The following is an 18,629-nucleotide window of genomic DNA, read 5'->3' as shown; positions in this document are numbered from 1 at the left end:
TTCCCGCGAGCGGTGCCGCCGATTGGCCCCGGCGGAGCGGGGGCTTCCCCGCTAGCAGGTTAGTGGGCGCCACCGGCAGCAGACGTTGACCGGGCGCGCGATGGGGGGGCGGGGAGGATTGGGGCCCGCGCTCACTATTCTGGAAACTGCCGGGCGCCATCACCGTAGCGTAGCGGCGGACCGCGAGGCGCGGGGCGGGCGCGGAGACTGCGTGGCGCAGGCGCAGTGCGGGGCTTCTCCTGGGTCCCCAGACAGCTGGAGGAGATAAACAGAGGAGGAGGAGGGAGGGGAGTGCGTGTGTGAGAGCGCGCGAGGGAGTGTGAGTGTGTGTGAGCGCGGGTGTGAGGCGGTGCGCAGGGGCGGGCGGAGGCGCTGTCCGGCCCCGGCCAGGCGCCAGGCGAGGAGCATGGGACGAGGCTAGAGCAGCCCGGGTCCCCAGCCCCCTTCCCGGGATCCGCGCCCCTGCTCCCGGGAGAGGGGCCGGGCCCCCGGACCGTCATGGGCTCCTGAAGTTGCGCCGCTGCTGGTCCCGGGAAGAGACCTGACAGGTACGGATCGCCCTCGCCCCATCCCCGCCGCAGGCGCCGAGTCGGGGACGGGCTCAGCAGCCTCAGCACACGGGCCGCTTGCTCTGGGCCGGCTCCCGTGCCGGGGGCCTGAGCCTGACCGTCTCGGGACTTCGGGGTGTCCCGAGAAAGGGGGCAGGCCTCGGCAGAGTGGGCCGGGGGTGGTAGGCTTGCAGAGAGCTGGCTGGGAGGTAGGGAGCAGGCAGTAGGGGTCCCGGAGGCTCCACCGGGGCAGAGGTGGAAGTCGTCCTATCACGGGACTTTTATTTATTTATTTTTGCGGAGTTTTTGACATCTGATCTGGCGCTGGTCACACTCAGGAAGAAAGAGGCAGGTGGAAGTTTCAAGAGGTCAATGACCTGACCTGCTCTTTCCGAGTCTCTGTCTCTATCTCTCCTCTCTGTTTCCCCCTTGCCCCTTTCCTCTCCCTCCTTCCCCCTCTCCCTCGTGTGTGTGTGTGTGTGTGTGTGTGTGTGTGTGTGTGTGTGTGTGTGTGTGTGTGTGTTCGTTCCGGCTTCTGGCAGCCGCAGATGCCTTCAGTGGCTCATCCTGGCACCAAACTGAACTTTGCCAAGGTGTTTGCATCATCGACTGTAGCGCCCAGTACAAAAGGTCTCTGTTTGGGAGTGGGCTGTTAGTACCCATCTCTAAGGGTAAATAAGTGTAGAGACAGAGAAACTGCGTATCAGCAGAACCCCTCTCTGAAAAGCTTTAGTGAAGCTCACCCTCCCTCCCCGCCCTCCCCCAATCTGGTGGTTGGACTCACTCGGTGACTTCTGGTTTGCCCTTCTCGGCAGGTGCATAATCACGACTTCTAGAAAACAGGTATGAGAGGCTACGACTTGTCTTAGCAGCTGAATGTATTTCTTCCGAAGGTCTCTGATTTTCTGAAATCTCTTGAGCTGTAATGTATTGGTGGAGCAACTTGAAAGTTTTGTTCTCAAGTTTGAGTTTAGAAGCCTGGTGATAGTGGCAGTAGCTTTTCCATTCCGTCCAAGGACGGGGTGGGGGATTGGGATAAAGTGTCAGCTAAGTGCTCTTTTTGTGTCTGCCTTTTAAAACAAGGTCTGATGGAGCCCAGGCAGGCCTCAAGATCATCATGTAGCTCATGCTAGCCAGCTTTAAACTCTTTATCCTCCTGCCTCCACTTCTCAAATATTGTCATTATCTCACTACACTTGGCCCAAGTGTTTCTTTTCCTTCCTTCCTTCCTTTCCTTCTTGGATCTTTGAGACAGGGTTTCTCTGTGTAATAGCCCTGGCTGTTTTCGAATTTGCAGAGATTGCCTCTGCCTCCCAGGTGCTGGGATTCAAGGCATGTGCCACCACCACCTTTCTAAACAAAGCCTGCCAGATCTCTGGGAGTTTGAGGCCAACCAGGGGATACATAGTGAGACTCAGTCTCAAAAAAAAAAAAAAAAGTAAGGATATTATTTATATTAGCCCTACGCGGGACACAGGTGTGCTCTCTGAGTGGTCAGTCTGTACTCATGCAGTGAATGAATGAACCCTTTGGACTATTTCTGGTTTGAGTTCTGGCTTATTTTTTCTTGTAGGTCTTTTATCTTATTAAGAATTGAATTTTTGCTGTTGAGTATAATTTTTGCTGTTGTGGGTTTTTTTTGTTTGTTTGTTTGTTTTTTTGAGACAGGGTTTTGCAGCTTTGGAACCTGTATAGCTCTTATAGACCAGGCTGGCAACAAACTGACAGAGATCCACCTGCCTCTGCCTCCTGAGTGCTGGGATTAAAGGCGTGCACTCCCTGACGTACCCATGTGGTGTTTTTTTTTTTGTTTTGTTTTTTAAGATTTATTTGTTTCTTTATATGTTTGAGTCGTTAGCCTGTTTGAAAGTATGCACACTGCATGTGTGTGGTGCCCATGGAGTCCAGAAGAGGGTGGTGGATCTCCTGGAAGTAGAGCTACAGAGGGTTGTGAGCTGCCATGTGAGTGCTGGGAATTGGACCCCAGTCCTCTGCAAGAGCAGTCAGTGCTTTTAATCATTGAGCCAGAGAGTACCGAGCTGGACTGAATCTGAGGCTTAACAGTTGATTTCTTCATTGTTAAGCTGTATTTCATTTTCTCTTTTCTGAGACAGGCTCTTGCTGTTTAGCCCAGATTTACCTGCTCAAGGCAGATCCTCCTACCTCCGGCTCCTGAGTGCTGGGATTGCAAGTGTGAGCCATTTTATCTGGCATAAATGGTTGGGTTTCTCTCCGTTTAGTCTATTAAAGAATGTTTTTAATATAGATTTTTTTTTTTTTCGAGACAGGGCTTCTCTGTGGTTTTGGAGCCTGTCCTGGAACTAGCTCTTGTAGACCAGGCTGGTCTCGAACTCACAGAGATCCACCTGCCTCTGCCTCCCTAGTGCTGGGATTAAAGGTGTATGCCACCATCGCCCGGCTTTGATATAGATTTTAAGCATGAACATGGGTGTAGTCTTTGGTTGCCTCTTTCCTAGTCTGAGGTTTCGGTGTAGTTTTGGCACTGGGGGTTAAACCCAGGGCCGTGAGCATGCTAGGCACGCCCTCTGTACTGCATAGCTGTGTCGCCAATTTTCTATGTTTCACTTCTTAAGAAAATTCATGATCACTCTGAGAGTTGTGTGCTACACACATGCATGAATGTCCCGTCAGTGCGTGAAGCATAGTGATCAGTTCTCTGCTGTGGGTTCCTGGGATTAAACTCGGCTTGTCAGACTTGCACAGCAAGCACTTCTGTTCTCCGAGCCTCATTGCTGGCCCTTCAGAAAATCTGGAGATCAGCTCTTGGTCAGTTGCCCCCTCTGGGTTTACTAGTCCATGCAGGCCTCGAACCTGTGCTGTTCCAGCCTCACCTTCTAAGCAACACTGGAGTTATAGGCCTGCTTCATCACGCCCAGCAAGTTGTCTTTCACTGGCGCACTAAAGACAACCCTTTCTGTCACGATTTGGATCAAACCGAATATAGGTTCGTATCCTTCCCTCTTCTCATCCTGGGAGCCCTTACCTTAGGCACATCTTATAGAGGGAGTACTACTTTGGGGTTACTTTGGCAGAATAATTCAACAATAGCCTTTTTCTTCCTGGGATTCCCTCCCTGGTGGTCACTGAAGGGAAGAAAGCATATATGATATTCTGACCATGATGGCAAGGTTAACAATATTTGGCCAGTTTTGGAATTGTCACAAGTGGCATTTTCCCCCTTTAAACAGAAAAGCCTTATTTTGGGTTTTGGTTTCTGGGTGTTCAGTCATGACTGGCGGGCTCCATGGTGTCAGGAGTAAGTGATGAGGTTTTTACCTCATGGCAAACAGAAAACGGAGCAGAAGGAGGGTGCCAGGTAAAGGGTAACATGCCTACTGCAGGCCTCCACTGACCTCTTTCCTTCGGTTATGCCCCACCCACTTAAGTTTCATCCACCTCCCAAAATAGTGCCACCAGCTGGGGAGGAAGCAGTCAACACAGGAGGCTGTGGGGGCTATTTCTTACTCATAACGATGCACAAACTCATGGCCTTTGTAATGCAAAATTCATTTAGTTCATCTTAAAGAAGTCTTCACATCTCAGCATGGTTCAGAAGGCCCAAGCTCCTGCAGTGCTTGTCTGGCAAGCCCGACTACCTTGAGCTCAGTCCCCAGATCTCCTCTGCCGTCCACATGATGCTCACACTCACACATATGCACATTAAAAGTATAAAACTGAAAAGACTTTTTTTTAAAGTTCCAAGTGTCTTCTGAGGCTCAGGACAGACTCTTTTTTCTTCGTTTTCTTTTGTTTTTACCAGACAGGGTTTTTCCTTGCAACTTTGGAGACTGTCCTGGAACTCACTTTATAGACCAGGCTGGCCTTGAACTCACAGAGATCCTCTGTCTCTGCCTCCCAAGTGCTGGGATTAAAGGCGTGCGCCACCACTGCCCATCTATTTTTGCCTTATTATGCACATGAAGGCACAGATTTGGAGATTTAAGAGACTTGGTTAACTCGAGTGGTGGTGCACACCTTTGATCCCAGCACTCAAGGCAGAGGCAGATGGATCTCTGAGTTTGAGGCCAACCTGGTCTACAGAGCTAGTTTCAGTACAGTCAGGGGTGCACAGGGAAAGGAAACCCTGAGTCGAAAAACAAAATAGAAAAACAGAGAAAGAAAGTTTAAATTCACACAGCTAGTTAGAGGAGAGCCTGGAGTGCTCTATGGCACTGGGCGTCCTCTGTAACTGGTCTAGGAGGAAGAGCTAAAGAGTAGGGCTGAGACTACGGGAGAGGGACTTTCTCAGCATTCTGCAAGGTAGACAAACTCTGAGACTTGGCTTCAATTTGTCTTTTTTTTTTTTTTTTGCCAGGAGGGTAGGGATGGAGGACAGACAGAACGGAACCGAGTCTCCTGTATCCCAGGCTGGCCTTGAACTTCTGATCCTCCTACCTCTCTATCTTAGGAATGCTGGTATTATAGGCGTGTGTCATCACAGTTGATTCTATTTGGTGCCAAGCATCAAACCCACGACTTAATTCAGAATAGGCAAACACTGTGCCAAGTAAGCCATGATTCTAGGCCTCTACCCACCCCCCTCTGAGACAGCTGGCCTGTCTAGGTGGACTAGGCTGGCCTTAAACCCATGGGGAAGCCTCTGCCACCTTGGTCCTGGAAGTACAAGCATGCATTTTATGCTCAGTAGAAAACTCAACTTTCTAAAACCCAAGTGTGCTGCTGTAAAAGCAAGAACTTTGCCACTTTTGTTTCCGTCTTTTGAGCTGAGCTCAAAGGTGACTTTGACCCTGTAACCCTGACCAGCCATGACTCATCTTTTTATTTAGCTTCCAAGTGCTCAGAGAGCCACCTGCCTCTACTTCCCTAACCTGGGATTAAAGGCAAGAGCCACCATGCCCGGCTTGTCACTCGGGTATTCTAGAGGATTCAAACTTAAGTAATTGGACTAAGCAGTCTTTTGGTGTTTTTAAGCTATTTCCCCGTGAAACCACCCTATTGCTTTCATTTATTGATTTTCTGCTTTACTGGACACTTGCGAGACACTTCTCAAATACCTCACTCAGTCCTTTCAGAGCCCCTCCTGGGAAAGGTAGACAGGATCATCATTCCTACCTGAAGAAATGGGCTCCACAGGGTCAGGAAATATCCCAGAGGTGGCACAGCCAGGAGTGAGGGGCTGTTGTTGGAACCCACGTTTGCCTCTTGTTAGTTATCAGAGAGGACAGAGGTCCTCTCTGAGCTACAGATGCATGTCCCAGCCTCTGAGGAGCTAATGGGGAGATGTGAAAGTGTAGATCCCCGGGGTCCTTTTCCCGGGACCTCCCTGGTTTTCCTCAGGAGCCAGGCTTGTGCATTAAAGGGTACCACTCTATTGGCTTCCTCGGGGTGACGTCAGGCCTGTGTGGAGGAACCCTGAAAGCCCTGGCCTAATTCTTTGTACTCTTAGTAATAGCTTCAGACTCAGCTTCATGGCATAGTGAGCAAGCCCTGAAACCTTGAAACCTGAGTAAGAGAAGGATGCAACCAGCAGGTCAAAGTGTGAGAGGCCTGGTTTCCAGAACGTCGTCAGCCCAGCCTGGTGCTATGAGCCTCCTGTCCCTGCTGCATGAAAGGCTGGTCTGGGAGGATCGAAAATTTAACGCCTGCTTGGGCTCTAGAGTGAGTTCAAAACCAGTCTGAGCAACCTAGTGTTTTCAAAATAAAACACTGAAACCGGGCTGGGCATGTAGCTGGGTGGTAGAGCACTTGACGGAGGTCCTGACCAGGTGACCAGGCCCTGGGACTGCTAAGGAAGGAGGGGAAGAATAGAAAATTTCCAGACATTCTTAAAAGTGAGGGTCAAGGGTCACTGTAATGTTCTTATATTAAATACCCTCTTTTAGGATAAACACACTCACAAGTGCTGAAACTGTGCCAGAGCCAGATGCCAAGAATAATGACCCTTAATCTTCCCTGTAGCCATCAAGGGAGGGATTAGCCCCGTTTTCTTGCAGTGGGGGCGGGGAGCAGACTAGGACCTTGGCCAGGAAGTTACCCAGTGACTCTTGGGCACAGATCTACAGGTTCTGTTAGGACCAGAACCTGGTAAATGTCTACTTTTATTTACTACCCCATGTTCTGTTTTCAAGCAGAATAAAACTGCTTTAGGGAATCTCTTTGAGAATGGGAGCCAGCCTGTTGAGCAAGCTTCCTCAGTCCACACCTTGGTGCATGGGCACTGGCAGCTTCCCTGGTTCCCTCTTTTTTTTTTTTTTTTTTTTTTTTTTTTTTTTTTTGAGACAGGGTTTCTCTGTGGTTTTGGAGCCTGTCCTGGAACTAGCTCTGTAGACCAGGCTGGTCTCGAACTCACAGAGAGCCTGGTTCTCTCTTGAGTCCCACATCTGGACGGACGTAGCGTGGCTTTGAAGGGAGTGTTCCCAGGACCATCGCCGACTTTCCTTTGACCCTTTTGCAGACTGGAGTTAGAGGGTGGAACTTAGTGGCTTCCCTGCGGGAGGTAGGAATTGTGGCTGGATTTGGAAAGGCACAAATTAAAGACCAAATCCAAGACAGAGGCTGCTCATAAACCTTATCAAAACATGCTTCCTTTTTTTTCTTCTTCTTTTTTTTTTTTTTTTTGTTTTTCTAGACAGGGTTTCTCTGTGACTTTGGAGCCTGTCCTGGAACTAGCTCTGTAGACCAGTCTCACAGAGATCCGCCTGCCTCTATCTCCCGAGTGCTGGGATTAAAGGTGTGCGCCACTATCACCCGGCACTTTTTTCTTATTTTCTGTCTTCTACTGCTTAATGATACCTATGATATGGGCCACAGAAGGCGGACTGGGTAACTAGGAAAAGCAGAGTTTTGAAGACTCAGGGAAATGCCCACACGGCTCAAATGGCGTTATAAAGCCCACTCGGGCGAGGAGATGTCAAGGTGAGTTTGCTAGCGGCTTTCCAGACAGTGAAACATTCCATCAGATGGACGTGTGCAGAAAAAGCTGCTGTCAGTCTCCCATGGACTCTGAACCAGGAGACTACCATGTTTCCAGAGATGCTCTCTGCTGACTAGTCTATAAGCCGTTTACTACAAAACTGTCCTTGAATTAATCATCCATGACTCTAAAAGTGGCATGTTTTCTGATCCTAACTCCATTTTATTTGAGACAGGGTCCTTCTGTATAACCCAATGAGCCCTCAAAGCCCCAATCTTCCTGCCTTCAGTTCCTAATGTTGGGGTTTTGTAGGCCTGCACTCTGTGCTGGCCTTTTCTTTTCAGAGGCAGCAGTTCACTGGATATCCTAGGATAGCCTCAGACTGGTGATCCTCCTGCCTCTGGGGGAACAAGCATGTGCTGATACTAGAGGCCTGAAGTAGCATTCTTTAAATTTACAGGGTTTTTTCTTTGTTTGTCTGGTTTTGTTTGTTTGGTTTTTCAAGACAGGGTGTCTGTGTGTAGCTTTGGAGCCTGTCCTGGAACTCGCTCTGTAGACCTCAAAAACAAAGAGATCTACCTTCCTCTGCCTCCTGAGTGCTGGGATTAAGGGTGTGTGCCACCACTGTCTAGCAAAATTTGTGTTTAAGACTAACAAAACCAAGATAATTGTTTTTTTTTCCTGGAAGTGTCGATACTGGGGATTGAACCAGGGGGCCTCATGTTCTAAACAGTTTTTTATTAGTATGCTATACCTCAGCCAAGGTAATTTTACCTTCTTACTTTATCTAGTAAGAGATAGCTGGGCAGTGGTGGCACACGCCTTTAACCCAGCACTCGGGAGACAGAATCAGGTGGATCTCTGCCTCCTAGAGAGCTAGTCTACCCTGGGCTACGAGAGCTAGTTCTAGGACAGCTTGGGCTGTTACACAGAGAAACCCATCTTGAAAAGCACAAAAGAATAGTAAGAAGCCGGGTGGTGGTGGTGCACGCCTTTAATCCCAGCACTCGGGAGGCAGAGGCAGGCGGATCTCTGTGAGTTCGAGGCCAGCCTGGTCTACAAGAGCTAGTTCCAGGACAGGAAACAAAAAGCTACGGAGAAACCCTGTCTCGAAAATCAAAAAAAAAAAAAAAGAGATGACATTCATTTTAGGCAACTGGGGGGCTGAAGAGATGGCTCAGTGGTTAAGAGCATTGCCTGCTCTTCCAAAGGTCCTGAGTTCAATTCCCAGCAACCACATGGTGGCTCACAACCATCTGTAATGAGATCTGGTGCCCTTTTCTGGCCTGTAGACATGCATGCAGACAGAATATTGTATAATAAATAAATAAATAAACATTTTAGGCAACTGTTTAGACATGATCTGATTAAAGATGATAGAAATAGTTGTTTATGACCAGTATCCGGGCTGTAGTGTGGGACTAGGTTGACTTCCCATTTAATGACTTAGTGACTGTGGTAAATTGACTTTCCTGCCTCAGATCCTACTCTGGGGTAAGAGTAACACCTGTCCCGGGGATTGCTAGGAGGAGTTGAAGGTAACACCTGTAAACTGTTTCGAAAGCTGAGTAAATTCATTTAGCAGCTCAGTTTCAGAACTTTTACCTGTGTGTTCTCCCATCGCTGGTTACTGGGCAGATTAGGAAACTGAGTCTTAGAAATGCCGTACAGAAAGAAGCTGGGCTGTGGTGGCGCACACCTTTAGTCTCGGCACTCGGGAGGCAGAGGCAGGCGGATCTCTGTGAGTTTGAGTCCAGCCTGATCTACAGAGCCAGTTCTAGGACAGGCTCCAAAACTACACAGAGAAACCCTGTCTGAAAAGAAATGCTGTACAGAAATTAGATTGTAGAGTTGGGACTTGAGCCTTGGGTCTGTTGGATTCCACAGCTTGGCTCTCCATCACGTTTTGACACTTGTACCAACCTTCCAGCTGGCCCTTGTGACGTTACACATTGCCCTCTGGGATTGCTCCAATAGGGACACCACTGCAAGCGGAAGAAAAGGAAACTTGCATACATCTTTTGCGCAATTCATAATGTTGAAAGGGGTCAGCTTCACTTGGACTGGAGGTACCTCCATATTGTGGAAGAGGCATGTCTGGGGGGGTTGGGAGTATGTGTGGCTGAGGTTCCATCTTTCTTCTGCAGCTAAATTGCAGTGTGTCCTGAGAATCATCAGTTGTTGGAAATGGTTTTGTAGCTCATCTCCGAGGCTCCCTGTTTTTGTGTTTGTGCATGCATGTGTGTAAGTGTGTGCATGCATGTGTATATGCACAGCTTTGGAAGTTAGTCCTGTCCTTTCACCTCATGGGTACCAGTAATAGAACTCAGGGCATCATACAAAGTGGTAAGTGCCCTTAATTCATTGAGCCATATTGCCATCTTGCCAGCCCCCTTTTCTTCTTTTTCCTTCTTTTTTTTTCTTTTTTTCCCTTTAGTTTTTTGAGACAGGGTTTCTCTGTGTAACAGCCTTGACTGTCCTAGAAGTTGCTCTGCAGACCAGGATGGCCTTGAATTCAAAGATTCACCTGCCTCTACCTTCTGTGTACTAGGATTAAAGGTGTGCTCCACCGCCTTTCGGTTTAGCCCATTTTTCTTTCTTTTTTTTAAATATTATTTATTTATTTATTATGTATACAGTATTCTGTCTGTGTATGTCTGCAGGCCAGAAGAGGGCACCAGACCTCATTACAGATGGTTGTGAGCCACCATGTGGTTGCTGGGAATTGAACTCAGGACCTTTGGAAAAGCGGGCAATGCAAGACAGGGTTTCTCTGTAGCTTTGGTGTCCTGGACCTAGCTCTTGTAGACCAGGCTGTCCTCTTTGCCTCCCGAGTGCTGGGATTAAAGGCGTGCGCTACCACTGCCTGGCTAGCCCATTTTTCTTTCTTTCCTTTTTCTTTTCCTTTTTTGAGAGGGTCTTGTGATGGTTTAAATGAGAATGGCCCCCAGTACTTGGTCACTGGTTGGAATTATTTGGGAAGTAGGTATGGTCTTGTTAGAGGAGGTATGTCACTGTGGGTGAGTATTAAGTTCATGCCATTTCTTGGACCTGTGGATCAAGATGTGAACTCTTAGCTACTGCTCCTGCACCATTTCTGCTGCCATGATGGTTATCATGGACTCTAACCCTGCGGAGCCATGATCACCAGATCAAGTGCCTTGCTCATGGTGTTCTGTCATAGCAGTAGAAAACTAAGATAGGTCTTAATGTAGCCCAGGCTAGCTTCCAACTCACTCTGTTACTGAAGCTGGCCTGATCTCTGCCTTCCTCCCAAATGCTGGTTTTATAGCTGTGCACCACCACTCCCAGCTAATAATTCTCATTTTATAGACGGAAGAAAAATTGGACAGAGTGCATTCTCTCTCAGTTCCTATCAGTTAAGGTAGAAGCTGGCCGAGGGCACGATGGGGATAGATAGGATCCCAGACCCTCCTGGTCCTTCCTCAGCACCATGGAGTGTGTGCTTCAGTCTTCCTTAAGTGGGGATGAGAATAGCCTCGTGGCTTCCTCATGGGATTGCTGTGAAGCAAATTAAAAGCACGAGCAAAGGTAGTTGGGCAGGCATAATGCATTGTGTACACAGCTAGCCACGCTGTTTATTCAGTCGTTACTGGCATCTGCCAAGTTCAGTCTTGGGAACATTATGAGATGAATCAGGTGAAGAGCAGGCCTTGAAGGAACAGAAGCTGCAAAACCACAGTTCAGGGAGGAGACGGGAGAAGTTAAGAACCAGCTTTCCTTTCTGAGTTGTGATTTTTAAGTGGAAAGGAAAAGAGTTTGAAAGCTTTTTTATATATAGTTGAAATATTCAGATGCCAGAAATGTCATGACATAAATTATAGTTCAGCTGTTCTTTTTTCATTAGTTTTTGTTTTGTTTTGATTTCAAGACAGGGCTTTTCTCTGTAGCCTGGGTGTCCTGGAAAACTCTTTGTAGTCCAGGCTGGCCTCAAACTCATGGAGATCCGCCTGCCTCTGCCCCCCCCCCCCACTAGGATTAAAGGTGTCTTCTATCACTGCTCAACTAGAAAGAGGGTTTTTTTTGTTTTTTGTTTTTTGACGACAGTGTTTCTCTGTGTAGCTTTGGAGGCGGTCCTGGAACTCACTCTTAGACAAGGCTTGCCTCGAACTCAGAGATCTGCCTGCCTCTGCCTCACGAGTGCTGGGATTAAAGGCGTGCGCCACCACCGCCTGACTAGAGAGAGTTTTAAAGGGACCTGAGATGAAGAGCTCCATTCTTTGTGCATGCTAGAACTGGTCTACCCTGAGATGCATTCCCAGCCAGGGTCTCTTTACAGATGTTCACAGCAGCCAGTAGATTAGCACAATGTACTGTATCAGTGTAGTGGAATACTATTTAGCCAGAAAAAGAAGTGAAGTGTAGATAGTGCAAAATGGATCTTAAATAAAATTATGATAAATGAAAGAAGCCAGACAGAGAAAGCCATATATTGCTAATGAAGCATCTGGAGTAGGGAGAAGGCCGAATATTGCTAATGGAACGTCTGGAGTAGGTAGATCTGTCGAGACAGAATGGAAAATGGTGTTTGTCAGGCGTTGGGGATGGGAACTGACTACTTGCTGGGTATGGAGTAATGCAGATGTTCTGGAAGAAGCTAGGGGTGGTGGTTGTACAACAGTATGTGTGCTGGAGACCGTTGACTTGTGTATTCAGAAATGACTAGTCCTATGGAATTCTGCTTCAATTTAAAAGGCCGCATCCTTTCGCTGTCTTCTGTTCTGCTGTCTCTTATTTCCAAGCTCTAAACATTTCAAGGATTAGATCATATGACATCACCATTCACTGGGATCTTTCCAGAAGTTTATTCTTTGGCTAGTGAGTTGGTGGGTGCACATGTGTGTTGTGGTTATGTGTGAATGTGTCTTTTGAGTTATATGTGAAGGCAAGAAGTCAGCCTCAGGTATGGCCCACTTTATTAGAATTTTTTGTGTGTATGTGATAAGTAGAGGTGTGGTCACAACCATGCCATGTGTGTGGCTCAGAGGACAACTTAGAAAAGCTGGTCCTGTCCTGTGGGCCCTGGGATACACTCGAGTTGTCAGGCTTGCATGGTGAGCGCTGTACCTGCTGACGCATCTCACTTCATGTTGTACCCTCACTGCCACCACTTTCTGAGGTACAGTCTAGGCCAGCTGGCTAGCAAGCTCCAAGAATCTACCTGTCTCTCCCACTTCCCAGCCTTACAAGAGCGTGCCACTCGACCTAGCTTTAAGTAGGTTGGGGGATGGAACTTGCAAACACTTTATTATTGGGTTATCATCACAGCACCCACACTGGAAAAACACCCACTCGCTGTTTTTTTTGGTTTGTGTTTTTTTTTTTTTTTTTGAGATAGTGTTTGTAACTCAGGTAGCCTCCTGCCTAAGCCCCTAAGTTTACAGGCATGCACTACCAGGCCTGGAGTTTTTATTGCTTTTTTTTTTTTTTGGTCAGATAACCATCCCTATATTTGATTTATCTATTGAGGCATTGAATTGCTTTTCTTTTTGTCCAGCACTTCTGTAAACATCACTGCATGAGGTTTTGTGTGGAGTTTCCTTTTTAAAACAAAGTTACAGTTTTCCTTCTGATCTCCCAACTTAAAGCTATGAGTAAGGACACCAGGCCCTGTCACCTACAGTCCTGTGATGGGATCCCCAATGTCAGCTTTCTTCCTCATAGACGGTGTAGCACGACTTCCCGAGTCCAGGCACTGTTGTTGTATACGTTCACACTTAGAGCTGCCCACTGAGGTAGGTATGCCTACCCTGTTTTCATTCTGCAGATGTGCAAATTGGACCTCAGGTGAAGTCTTCTTGGCACACTGAGAGGGCTGGAATTTATGCCTAGGTGCATGATTTTCTTTTACGTGAATTGGTGTTTTTCCCGCATATATGCCTCTAAAGGGGTCAGATCCCCTGGAGCCGGAGTTACAGACTGTTGTGAGATGCCATGTGGGTGCTTAGAATTGAACCGGGGTTCTGTGGAAGAACAGCCAGTGCTCTTAACCACTGAGCCATCTCTCCAGCCCCAACATGCTACATTCATAAAATCCATTTTGTGTTATCTTTTCTGCTGCATTATCTAGGCAAAGGACTATGACCAACATGAAGTGGGTTGTTCTTTATGTTTGCGTGTTAACCAAGTCCTTGGTTCCAGATGGATAACTTCACCAGCCTCGCCTCTTACGTTGTTGGTACCCTTTCCCTTTGCATTAGGAGTAGATCGTTTTCTCACCAAAACCAGCTATTGTTATTTTACTTAGTATTTATTTATTTATTTTAATATTTATTTATTTATTATGTATACAATATTCTGTCTATGTGTATGCCTGCAGGCCAGAAGAGGGCACCAGACCTCATTACAGATGGTTGTGAGCCACCATGTGGTTGTTGGGAATTGAACTCAGGACCTTTGGAAGAGCAGGCAATGCTCTTAACCTCTGAGCCATCTCTCCAGCCCTTAGTATTTTGTATGTGTATGGTTACACACACACACACACACACACACGGTGGTTATATGGGTGTGCACATGCCACAGTGTATATGAATGTCAAGGACAACTTCATGAAGTTAAGATTTCTTTTTCCGTGTTACGTGTGGGTTCTAGGAATTGAATTTAAGTTCCAGATATGCTTGGCAAGTCCCTTTACCTGCTAAGCCATCTTGCTGGCCCTGAATATTAGTTTCTTATTAGTGTTGTCCTCGTAGAGGAAAGTTTCCTAGTAGCCAAAGCTAAAAAATTGCAGGTAGGATGGGTTAAAGGTGACATGCTAGTGATTTTCAGCCCTTGGGAGAATGCCTTCAGAAAGGTGTGACATCTGCTTGCTCATCATCCTTCTGTTAGCCATTATGTCATGCCTTTTCCTCTTGCTGGCCCGCCTTAGACGAGTCACTTTCTCCTCCTTTCGTGAGTGTCTGTTTGGGCTGCTCTGTAGCGTCCTAATTACAGATCATATCTTGAAAACCTTTGTCCTCTGGCTAGAGAAAGTCTTTACTGAGCTTTCATTTTCTCTAAACAAATTAGCTCTCCATGTTCTTCCAGCTCCGAGTGTGAACGTTGGGGTGTAACTCTCAGCACTCCGCCTCAGAGTGAGGAGAACATGCTCTCCTTTTCTAGTGGCTTCCACATTGTCATGTTCTTCCCCGTGGCTAATGTCCTGTTCCATGCTGGCTCTAAAACGTACAAATAAATTAGTATAAGTAAGATTCAGTTAATCTTTCCAAGTCTACCTCATTAAAATTCTTGTGCTAAAATTCTTGAAATTATTAATTTCAGCTATTATGTAATTTGCATACTGCATCTGAGAATGAATTCCTGTTATTGCCATCTTTAGTGTTTGATCATGTGTGTTGCTGCTGGATATCAGTGTCCCCCTTTCCCAAGCTTCTATACCTTGTGATTGTTTGTTTGTGATCTGAAGACCAGAGTGCGGAGTTTGCTGCTGGTTAGCCATAGAGGCCAGACAGCGGTGGAACACACCTTTAATCCTGCACCGGGGAAGCAGAGGCTGCTGGATCTCTGTGAGTTCAAGGCCATCCTGGACTACGTGAGGTCAATTGAGGTCAATTCTAAAGGAGAAACAGAGCTCATACCTTACCTTTAATCCCAGCGCTAGGGAAGTGGAGACAGGAAGGGAGATGAGGAATATAAGGTAGGAAGAGAGAGGAGCTCAAGCATTCAGTCTGAGGATGTGGAGAGACAAGATACCCCATTTGGTCTTAGTATTTCATATTTCATAGTGGCCGACTGCTCTGCTTCTCTGACCTCTGACTCAGGTAGTAAGAATTATTACTAGAATTTGAGCTACTATCACTGACCTGTTGACTCTCAAGAATGCTCACGGAGGTAGCACTGAGAAGTTGGCCATGATTTCATCTTCTTATTTCATTATTTCATCTTGAAATAAGTTTTGATTTATCAATCTAATTCTTTGTTTGAGATACTTTTGGGTGGAAATATGAAACTAGTTGTGCCCTTGGTAGATATAAAGGCATTTCTTCCTCTGTAAATCTTTTATCAAGTTAGATGTGCCCACCAAACTTTGTGGGAAGGCACTCTTCGTTTTTTTTTTGAGAAAGCCGGGCTATATTCCAGGATGGTTTTCCAGTGTGTTACCATTTCTTCTCAGGACAGGGCAGAAATGGTCATTAAAATGCTAAGTAGGTATTAGTTGTGTCAAAGTTAACGGGTTTAAATCCATATTTTTATTTTACCTCCTAACTGACTGGTTTCCTGTGTGTCTGATTTTCTTCCTCCCCTTTCTGTATTTTGAAGCCACACATGAATCTTAACTAAAATCGTTTGATATAGTTCCTCATGTTGTGGTGACCCCCAGCCGTAAATTTATTTTGTTGTTACTTCATAACTAATTTTGCTGCTGTTATGAATGTAATACAAATATCTGATATGCAGGATATCTGATACTCGACCCCCAAAGGGCTCCCATCCCACAGGTTGAGAACCACTGCTTCAGAACACTTGGAAAGTAGAATGAAAAAGTCTTATTATAACCCCAAAGTAGTGATATTTCACTTTTAACACTTAGCTGAGGTATAGTGTTTGTTTAAGGGCTGCACATAGCATAGACATTTTTCCTTCATGGCTCTCATTTCTTTTTTAAAAACTTTATACTGCATTGATTTTTTTATGTGTGGAGTGTGCATATGTGTATGGCTGCACACATGATGGCTGGAATTTCTTTCTATCATGTGGATCCCAAGGATTTAATTAAGGTTGTCTGTCTTGGTGGCAAGTAACCTTACACTGAGCCATTTTGATGACCTGTGATTATCATTTCTAATCTCTGTGATGTTATGTGGCAATACGTTGTTTCACCAGACTGTTAATAATATTAAGAACTTGTGTGGGTTTTTTTTTCTAGCAACAAAATCTGTGATGAATATACTTGAATTTTCTTCTTGCATTTGTGTTTCCTTTTGCTATATATTAAAGAATTGTATTTCTTGCTCTTTTAAACAGAATTAGATGGTATAGGAATAGATATGGTGGGACAAAGGCTAACTATCCAGATACTGAGGAAGAATTTCTTTTATAATTTATTTATTCTTATTTTATGTACATTGGTGTTTTGCCTGCCTGCATGTCTGTGTGAGGGTGTCAGATCTTGGAGTTACAAACAGTTGTTAGCTGCCATGTGGGTACTGGGAATTGAACCCTGGTCCTCTGGAAGAGCAGCCAAGTGCTCTTAACTGCTGAGCCATCTCCAGTTGAATCATGGGCTTTGTCATCGCACATTTCTTGCATTCTTCTTTAAAAAAAAAAAACTTTCTGGGTCAAGGACACCACAAGAAAACCCCCAGAATCAACTAATCTGGGCTCCTAGAGGCTCCCAGAGACTCAACTGCCAACCAGAGAACTTGTGTGGGACCGACCTAGGCCCTCTGCGCTAGGTTACAGTTGTGTAGCTTGGTCTTGTGGGACTCCGATCAGAGGGAGCAGGCGCTGTCTCTGACGTGGACCTGCTTTTGGGACCCTGTCTTGTTGAGTTGCCTCGTCCAGCCTTAATAGGGGAGGATGTGCCTAATCTTTTGCCCTTACTGGCTGATATACATGAGAGGCCTTTGCTTTTCTGAAGAAAAAGGAGACATGGATTGGGGGAGAGAAGGGAAACTGTGAACAGGCTGGAAAAAAAATAATTAATAGAAAATACTTAGACAAAAAAAAAAAAACAACCCTAATCTCAAAAAAAAAAAATCAAAACATTTACTAGGGACTGGGGAAATGGTTCCATGGTAAAGAGCAGGTATCGCGGAGCTGGAGAGATGGCTCAGTGGTTAAGAGCATTGCCTGCTCTTCCGAAGGTCCTGAGTTCAATTCCCAGCAACCACATGGTGGCTCACAACCATCTGTAAAGAGGTCTGGTGCCCTCTTCTGGCCTGCAGGCATACACACAGACAGAATATTGTATACATAATAAATAAATATTAAGAAAAAAAGACCCAGTAATACCAAAAAAAAAAAAAAAGAGCAGGTATCGCTCTTCAGAGGACCATGGTTTGATTAATACATTGGTGACACCTGCCTGTAACTCCAGCTTCTAGGAGATGTGACTCTGCTGGCCCTTACCCTCATGAGTATGTGCCTACACAAAAGCACACACATACATAATTTAAAATAAGTATTTTTGGCACTGGTGAAATGGCTCAGAGGTTAAGAGCACTGGCTGTTCTTTCGGAGGTCCTGAGTTCAATTCCCAGCTACCACAGGGTGGCTCACAGCCATCTGTAATGTGTCCTCTTCTGTCCCACAGGTTTACATGCAAGCATAATATTGTATATATAATAAATAAATAAATCTTTAAAAAAATAATAAGTTTTTTTTAATTAGTAGGTAGGCCTGGAGAGATTGCTCAGTGATTGAAAGCCCCCCCCGCCCCCCCCCAGAGAACCCAGGTTTGATTCTGTGCACCTGTCACATGGCAGCTCATGACCCACTGCAATACCAGTTCCCCGGGGATCCTGCAGCTCCTGGTCTCCAGATGTACATGCAGACAGAATAATACTCCTACATGGGATTTTTGTTTGTTTGTTTTTCGAGACAGGGTTTCTCTGTAGCTTTGGAGCCTGTCCTGGAACTAGCTCTTGTAGACCAGGCTGGCCTCAAAGTCACAAAGATACATGGAAAATTTAAAAACATTTTTAAGTTAAAAAGTATTGGATCTGGGTGGCGGTGGCACATGGTTTTAATACCAGCACTTGGAATGCAGAGGCAAGTTATTCTCTGAGTTCCAGGACAGCCAGGACATGTTACACAGAGAAACCCTGTTCCGAAAAACTAGAAAACAAATACTGGAGCTGGTGAGACGGCTCAATAGCTAAAGCTCCTGCCACACAAGTCTGGCCACCCGGGTTCCTGAAGCTCACTTAAGGTGGGAGGAGAGAGAAGCAATTCCACAAGGAGATCTCTGTCTCCACTACACATGCCCACTGCTAGTCATAGAGTAGCAGTAGGAAAGCTGATTTATTATAAAGGATTTTACAAAGGATATAAACAAATAGGTGTATAGGGCAAGACCTAGAAGTGGGCCTGGAGCTTCCCTGTGTCAGTTCTCTGGAAGCCCCCTTTTTGAGGTTTTGATTTTGTGAAACTGTCTATGGTACTGATTTGTGGGAGAGTCTGGCTGAGGGTCTTGGATCTAAAGTGTGATAGTTCAGATAGTT

At 46.1% G+C, this 18,629-nt stretch overlaps 1 protein-coding gene across 2 annotated transcripts in view; it reads left to right on the top strand.

Moving 5' to 3' along the window:
• The first annotated feature begins 209 nt into the window (after positions 1-209).
• Positions 210-18,629, top strand: part of Wdtc1 (WD and tetratricopeptide repeats 1) — a 45,615-nt gene continuing 27,195 nt past the window's right edge. Inside the window, exon 1 of one of the 2 annotated variants that reach the window (XM_075946410.1) lies at positions 210-548. The gene's annotated coding sequence lies outside the window, so the exon portion shown is untranslated. The remainder of the gene's footprint in view (positions 549-18,629) is intronic. The other variant, XM_075946409.1, reaches the window with a different exon arrangement.

The sequence above is a fragment of the Microtus pennsylvanicus genome, chromosome 13, assembly GCF_037038515.1.
Source record: "Microtus pennsylvanicus isolate mMicPen1 chromosome 13, mMicPen1.hap1, whole genome shotgun sequence".
NCBI lineage: Eukaryota > Metazoa > Chordata > Mammalia > Rodentia > Cricetidae > Microtus > Microtus pennsylvanicus.
Note: the sequence above shows the minus strand (reverse complement) of the source record. Positions and strands in the feature narration are given on the sequence as shown.